We start from the raw sequence: 9,221 nt of genomic DNA, 5'->3' as shown, positions 1-9,221 counted from the left end.
TCTCCAAAAATGGAGATTGGGTGATTACCCACAAATTTTCTAATTCTTGCTTAAGAAGCCCATTGTGAGAGTTCTCACAAGTTTCTAAAAACTAAAGAGGAAGGTAAGATAGAATGGGAAAGGGAACTCTCATTCGAAAAGGAAGGTCTACAACTAGGTTCAAATCTTCTAATTTCAATTTTCGCACAACTTAGAAAAGTCAATTTTTAGGGTGTCTAGAAGGTCACATGGGAGTAGAAACTTGTCTAAAATTACCCCTAACCCTTAGGTATACCTTATGGGCTTTAGGAAACCCTATTAAATTACTCCTAGGTGTCCATTTAACCCTTTTTAAACCCCTCTGAAGTTTATTTTCGGGTCAAACCTATGTTGACCATCCCAAAGATTCTTTACCCAAGGCATTTATGACATCACGTTACATTAATTGAAAGAGCTATAGTTAAACACTTTCCCACCAAGAGACAAATTTAAAAATTCAAACTTAAATCCACACGTGTCAAGTGACACAAAGAAAACACTTTTACAAATTAATACATGAAATCGTCTCTTGTGAATTTTACATAAATCAATTAAATAACACTTAACACACATGCATCATTTACTGTTACGAATAAAATACAACACAAACGGGGTGTTGTTTCTCCAAATAGACAAACCCTGGCTTACGAACATACATAGGTCTAGGTTTGGTTCTTCGTAATATTTCCATGGTCACATGAATATCTTTTCCTGCGCCACTCAAATACACATTAGTAATTTTCAATAACCTCGTATAATATTAAACACATGAATTAGAATACACATCAAACACTTCACATACAATTTACATTTGAACAATTCAATATATCTCATATCCAATTAAATCCACATAAGCAATTATCACAATTCTCATATTTTTGGTCCACACATAAAACATACCTCTTAATTCTATCATCATAATAAAGTCCTACAAATCCAATAATGACATACATCCTCTCCAATTTATCCTATTCTAGAATCATATAGAGTTCTTTATCATAAAGCATATAAATGAAGTATCAACATTCATCAATGTTATCAAATCACGAAATCATATACGTTCTACATCCAGACATAGCTGACATACGTTAAATCAAGATTATCCAATCAATGGATCTTTTAGGATTTCAAATTCATAACATATCAAAATATACACCACAAGGTGCAATAACTCTATAACTTGGTTCAATTAACCTTTCTCACCAATCTATCTGTCTAACACAGTCCATTCTATTGAATTATAAAGCATTTATTAATAGGTCAAACATGGTCAACTAAGTTAATCAAAGCTTGGTTTGGGGAAGGCCTTACATCCTCCTCCCCTAGAGTTCGACTTACTCCTGGAAGTCGCATGAGTAGAATTTTGAAGTAGGGACATAACATTTCCCTCCATTTCCATAAGTTTCTCAAACTCTTACCTTGCCTACTAGAAGGATGAAATACCAAAATCAACTTATTATTGTAATTAACTTACTATCTTCACAAGGTTAAATTCTTCGTATTTTTTCTTTTAATTACATTTCCCTTCGATTCTTAGGTAGGGGTTTTACAATGTTTTATCTTTCAACAACTTACATTATTGCACCCTCCAAATCAAGGTCATACATATTGAATTTTCTAGGAGTTCTACTTTGTTTAAAAGCATGTTTATCCTACTGTATTCTCGTCCATGCATGTTACTTAAGAAAATTGACATCACACTTAACCACAATGAACCTACTTATTCTACATTCGAGGCACCTCACTAGGCTGTTAATATAATATTCGCAAAATCGTCCTAGGTGCATAATTTCTTCCAACTTTCTTAGGTGACAAGGCAAAAGCAAATTTAGGTTCTTCAATTCCGCCCTTATATAGGGTAGTTTTCTACCACTAGGGATTAAAATGTTTTTTATATTTCTAGGCTTCAAGGTTTAAGTTTTATAAGGAACATCATTCGCCATTTCCAAACATTAAGGTACACAACATTCCCATTCCAAGGGAGTGATGGAAGTTATTAAAACTTATTTTAGATATCATCCACGCAGTCATCTCCATACCCATGCCAAATTTACCAGTCGACAGTCATTACTTTCGCAATTCATTAGGTCTAGGTCACACTATTGTTATAAATTTTTTCTTTTAGATTACTCGCAATTAATTTTACTTAGGAGGATATTCCTTCCTTTATCTTAATTTGATAAAACACATTCTTTATTAATTCTTGTGCCTAATTTCACTCCTTGCGGTATTGTCCCTTGACACGCTATCAGTGGTTCCACGTACATGATAGATATTACACAAATCACATCACTAGGGCTAGTTATATCAACCATCAAAATGACCACTTGACACTTTTCAAAAATACAAGTTACTTCTACCAAGTCCAATAAAAAGAAGAAAAATGTCGGCAATTGAAAAATATTGAAACTAGAAACATGGCAAGTGCCATAGTTCATATAAAAAAGAAACATAAATCTAGTGGTCCTCTCTTCATAAACAAAATAAATAAAAAGAAAGTTCTAGCCCCAGTGTCACAATATACTTTTCAAAGAAAATCAAAATTAATGTTGAATCAAACTTGAAACAAGATGACCATTCTAGCCATGCTATAGGGAGTAACCGCAACACATCACCCAAGATCACGCATCCTGAGTGTGTTAGGAAGTGATTATTAGACTCTTGAGATTTTAGATTCCTTAAAATCCTTTATCGATTTATGAAATACATTCTTATACACGAGATCGCATTCATTTTTTTATAGATTATGTTCCATTTTAACCTTTGCGTGCTTACTATTTCAAGCAACACTTTCTGATATAATCCACTATCTATTCAGGGTTATTAACATCCTTAATTATATTCTAACAGGTGTTTGCACTAACTCTACCATTCTCTGTCCATTCCTCTTGCACTAATCCTTTTGAACACTTAATTATATGCAATCTATGCTTAATTAGAAGTTAAAGCTTAACAAGCTGATCCAACGAAACCTTAGGTCTTGATAAAACTCCTAGGTGATAGGATGAAGAAAATTACTAAAGTAACAAATACGATAACTCCTATTCTCAAGTGGATCGAATAAATTTAATAAGGGCAATTATAATTTCACTCAAAAGTCTCTTTCATTACAATTGCGTTTAATAGTACTTAATTAGGCCATCTTCTACTAAATAGACATTTTATATAGTTACTGGGTTCAATATCCATTATTTTATAAATATCTAGTTTCCTCCATCATGTTATTACATCCTTCCTTAATAACTTAATTTATTATGGCTCCTATTAATTATCTTAATATGCTAAACCTTGATTCAATGATACATGGCAGCTCAAGTATCGACACTTTCATGTCTTACACACTCGGTTGATAGTTCGGTACAAAATTGACACTTGTTTACTGAGGACCACTAAGGATTTGTATAATGTGAGGATGAACAAGTCCTGTATGTTTCTCAAAGAAGGCCAAATTTCCAAAGACAAGGTATGCCTCTGGATCCACTTTCTTTTTTTGGTTATAGTGGAAATTCTTATGTACCCAATAAGTAATGGCAACCACTATATGCTCAAAATCTTGGTAATTATCAAAACTAGTACAGTTCTCAAGGCCAAGGGCAGCATTTTGCTAATCAAATGTCACAATGGCAGCAGCCACAAGCTAATTGGTATCCACCTTAAAGCCAATGAAGTTATTTTCAAGGCAATTGGCAACCTACTCCTCAGTGGAGGGAGAGTCAGCTATGGACTGCCCAATCTTCTGGTTATCAACAACCTATTCAGCAGCCACAACAACCTTCAATAATGCCTCCTCCTGCAGCCACTACAGTCCCACCTAAGCCAATGCAGTTGCCTACTCAACCACTGCCAAATCCTAATATTAAATCTCAGCAACAACAAGCTTATTCAACAGATCTTAATCAATACCCAACCTATTCTTTATCTCTAAGTGATATTCACCTCCGATCTGGGACAAAATTGCCTAATCCATCTCCTCCAGTTATCACTGAGGTACAAGAAGGACAAGAAATCTTTGATGCAACAGATACAATATCTCAGAAGAAGATATTACCACCATTTCCCTAGAGATTGCATGAAAAGGAAGTTCTCACAGAACAAGAGCAAGGCTTTGATATTATGGATCAACTGAAGCATGGTTGTGTTAAAATATCATTGTTGCAGGCAATAAAAGATGTTCCTATATATGGTAAGGCACTGAGAGAAGCATGTCTAAAAAAACCTGGCAGGAAGAAGAAGGATCCACAAATAGTGCATTTCATGGGTCAACTGACAGATATTATGTTAGGCAAGGTTGCAATTCCAAAATATTCTGATCCAGGTAGTCCTGTTGTAAGTATAGTCATTAATGGCAACCAGATAAGAAATGTTTTAATTGATTTAGGGGCAGGCATTAATGTGATTACAAGAGAAGTAATGAAACAACTTGAAATCAATGATCTAAGGTCTACACCCACAGTTCTACAACTTTTTCATAGATCTACAGTGAGACCAGATGGTATGATTGAAGATGTAGTGGTTATTTTGGATTCCTAGGAATACCCTGCAGACTTTTTGATTCTATCTCCAAAGGCAACATTGGGAGGATATCCGGTAATTTTGGGAAGACCTTGGCTTGCCACAACTGATGCATATATTAGATGTAGATTAGGGGATATGACTATTTTAGATGGGAACTCTACAAAAACATTAGCCTTGTATTCTCCTGCACAACCCTAGTATGATCAACAACAAGCCGTTTGGCCTATTTTGGGAGAAGAATCTAAGGAAGTTGACTCTATTAATCACCTTATGATGATTAATCGAGGGCCATTCATGCAATTACATGATGAAGACTCAATTCTTTATAAAATTATGATAAATGAGTTGATACAAGAACATCAATTGCATGAGTTGGTTTTGAATATTGCAGGTTTGAACTTTCCTGTAGCCACTGATATATTGCATACTCTGTTGCCGCAGGAAGTCTCTTCTTCTCATTTTTCTGATATGAACTAGATTGATATTACTATCAAGATAAAAGTTGATTTAAATAAATGTTTGAATAGCAATAAAGATCTTTCAGATACTCAAAATGGGACCCTCGTGGACTTGCTGAAATGTCATAAAAATGCCTTTTCATGGGATTACAAAGATATGCATGGGATAGATCCAACAGTTTGCACCCACCGTATTTATATAAAATAAGAATGTTGCCCACTCAGACAACCGCAAATAAGAATCAATCTTGCATTAAAAGAATTAGTTAATGAAGAATTGTAGAAGTTGTTAAAGGCTAGATTTATCTATCTTATCTCTGATAGCCAATGGGTATCACCTTTGGTAATAGTCCCTAAGAAAGGAGGAAAATGGAGGGTATGTGTTGATTATAGAACCTTGAACCTAGCAACAAGAAAAGATCATTTTCCATTACCATTTGTGGATCAGGTATTAGATTCTTTGGCTAGTAAAAGATATTTTTCATTTCTTGATGGATTCAGTGGTTACAATCAAATTCAGATAGCCCCAGAGGATCAAGAAAAGACAACATTTACTTGTCCTTGGGGCACATATGCATATTTTGTTCTTCCTTTTGGGTTGTGTAATGCTCCAACCACTTTTCAAAGAGCAGTGATCAATATATTTTCTAATATTTCTCAAGACATCATGGAAATCTATATGGATGACTTTACAACTTATGGTTCTAAATTTGAACAAGTATTAGGGAACCTGAAAAAAGTTTTGTAGCGATGTGAGGACTATAGTTTGTCATTAAATAGTGAGACATGTTTCATCATGATGCAGAAAGGAATAGTTCTTGGTCATCATATCTCTATAAAAGGAATACAGGTGGATCCAACAAAGATTGAAGTCATTCAGCATATCAATGCCCCTATGAAGCAAAAGGATGTAAAAATTTTCCTTGGTCATGCTGGATACTATAGAAGGTTTATCAAAGATTTCAACAGAATTGCAAGTCCCTTATATTCACTGCTTACCAAGGATATGGAATTTAAATGGACCTTTGCATGCAATGAAGCTTTCTTAAAGCTTAAGCATGCCTTGACTCAAGCACCAATTCTTAAAAGTCCAAACTATTCTTTACCATTTCAAATTCATACAGATGCATCTGATTATGTGATAGGGGTAGTATTAGGACAAAAGATTGATAAATTGAAAAGTGCAATATATTATACTAGCAAGAACTTACAGGGACCTGAGTTAAATTACACAATCATTTGAAAGGAAATGTTAGTTGTTATATATGCACTCAACAAATTAAGGCACTATATCACAGGATATCCCATATTTGTGCATATAGATCATACTGCAATCAGATACCTCATGAATAAGCCTTCAATTACTGGTAGATTAGCTCGCTGGTTATTGTTGATGTAGGAATTTGATATCACAGCTAGTTATAAACCAGGAAAGTCTAATGTGGTTGCAGACTGTCTTTCAAGACTTCAGTTGCAAGAGGATTCTACTGTGATAGATGATGCTTTTCTAGATGAACATTTATTCCTTATACAAGCCCACACTCCTTGGTATGCTGATATTGCCAACTATTTAGCTGCTGCTAAAATGCCAATCAATTTCTCTCCTAAAGAAAGAAGGTTGTTAGTAGAAAAAAGTTTTAACTTCTCATGGATTGCTGATTGTTTATTTTATACTGGACCTAACCAAGTTATGAAAAGATGTGTAAGGGAAGATGAAACATATGATATCTTGCATGCATGTCATGATGAGCCATGTAGAGGACATTTTGCTGTCAAAAGAACAACACTCAAAGTACTAAATACAAGATACTATTGGCCCACATTACACAAGGATGCAACACAGTATACAAGGAAATGTGACAGATGCCAATGTATGGGAAGACCTGCAAAATCTGATGAGATGCCATTATATCCACAAATATCAGTAGAACCATTTGATAAATGGGGTTTAGATTTTGTTGGCCCAATTGATCCACCTTCTAATGGCAAATCCTACATTTTGGTATGTACAGGTTATGTAACAAAATGGTTGGAATCTCGTGCCATGACACATGCAAGAGATAATAAGGTGGCTGAGTTTCTTTGTGAGGAGATATTTACAAGATATGGAATACCAAGGGAAATTGTATTAGACCAGGGCCCACAATTTACTTCAACATTGATTGCAGTTTTGGTAAATGAATACAATATAAGACACAGGAAGTCTACTCCATATCATCTGCAAGCTAATGGGTAGGTAGAAGTTACAAATAGGGAGCTTGATGCTATTCTTACCAAAATAGTATCTGTTCATAAAAAAGACTGGTCTCATAGGCGTTCAGAAGGAATTTGGGCATATAGAACAACTTGGAAAACACCAATTGGTTTTACACCTTTTGAGATGGTTTATGGAAAAGAAGTAATGATGCCTATTGAATTTGAGCATAAAACTCTAAGGACAACTTTGCAATTAAATATGACATTATCTGAATCACAAAAGGAATGTATTTAGCAATTGAATGCTCTGGATGAATGGAGGAAAATAGTTGTCCAGCAGATAGAACTGATCCAATATCAGAGATCAAAGTGGCATGATAAATATATCAAAGAGAAGAAATTCAAAGCCGGCGACTGGGCACTATGGTATGACTCCAGATATAAAGATTCTTTGGGGAAGCTGCAAACTAGGTGGTTATGTCCATATGAGATAAAAGAAGTTTTTAATAATGGAGCTGTTAGTTTGACCACAATTGACCCTGTTCAGTTTAAGCTTTTGGTGAATGGTCACCGATTGCGTCTGTATCATAAGCTGGCCACTAAAGAGGAGTTCATGCATTAATTTGGCCAAAACATTGAAACACAAGTTCCTGCAGCAACAAACAAGGTTCCTGCATCAACTAATCAACTTCTTGCTGCAATTGAGCAAAGTAATAAAGGTAACGTTCCTGCAGCCACTACAGTGAACATGCTTGTCATTTCATAATTCTTCTCGCATCATTTCATAATAAATATTTCCATATCTTATGGGAATATTCTTCTCCATAAATAAAATTCCATCCATGTCATTCCATCCCACTTTCTTATCTGTCATTTCACTTCATTTCGCTATCAATTTCGTACGACTGCAGGTATGTACATATTGTGTTTTATTTTAATTACACATTTATTATTTCATTATGATTAAGCCTTTCTAAATCCGCGTACACTCCCCAAAATCTCGTCAGCTTGTGTGGACACGTGCTAGGTTAAGTTTGGGGGAGGGTTCTTTATGGTTCGGTTTCCAAAGTTAGTGATTATTTGTCCTTTTCGGTACTTAGAATTGATTGCTTGCCATCATTATTTTAACAAGTTATTATTTCACGCAAGGAAATAATAAATTCTGCCGCCGAAATTGAGATATCTATGGAATTTTTAATTTAGCAAGTCTATCGGATATTTTGATCCTCCATTTCCCAGCTGCAGAGTGTTCTATACTAACAGAGTAAGAAATGGGTGGTGATCCAATCCGCCATGAGCCAACAGTCCATGAAGTGTTGCTGTAGGATGCTCTTTGTGAGCATTATTTTAGACATCATGGCTGGATTGATTACTTTTTCAAAATTAGAGACTTTAATGAAGAAATAGCTACAAAGTTTATGTATTCCTTTAACGAAGGAGAAGCTATGGTTAAAGCTTTAAGGGTTATTGCTACGGAGCAGCAAATAGATGAAGTAACAAGGTTTCCGCAGGAAGTAGAATTGTTTCCAGAATCAAAAGATGCAAGGAGCGTTAGGGTAGAATTTACAATTCCCATAGATGGACCTCTAATGGTGGACAAGCAAGGAAATAGAAGAGTTTCCCTACCAGCAGAGTGGCCTTAGGTAGCTTTGTATGTTATGAAATACATTACTTGTAAAGGGAGATATTCAAATCTACATTCACCACATTTTAAATTACTTAGTCATTTACGGCATGGCCGGAGGGTGAATGTCCCTAATTTTCTATACCACCTCATTTCTACAAGTGCTAAAGAAACGTGGAAGAATGGAAATCATTCCGTCAGCCATCATGGTTTGGTGAAATTTCTTGTAGAATGTTCTCTTAGAGACGTTTCACAGATGGAATGGGGGGTATTTGAGGATATATTGTAGTTTAGGGATGAGGATGCTCTTGTTGAAGATGCTCATGTTGCAGAGGATCCACTAGTTGAAGAAGAAAATATGGCAGAAGCCTTTTCTCCCGTAGTTGCTGCAGAGGATGATTTTCTCATTG

The sequence above is a fragment of the Cryptomeria japonica genome, chromosome 11, assembly GCF_030272615.1.
Source record: "Cryptomeria japonica chromosome 11, Sugi_1.0, whole genome shotgun sequence".
NCBI lineage: Eukaryota > Viridiplantae > Streptophyta > Pinopsida > Cupressales > Cupressaceae > Cryptomeria > Cryptomeria japonica.
Note: the sequence above shows the minus strand (reverse complement) of the source record.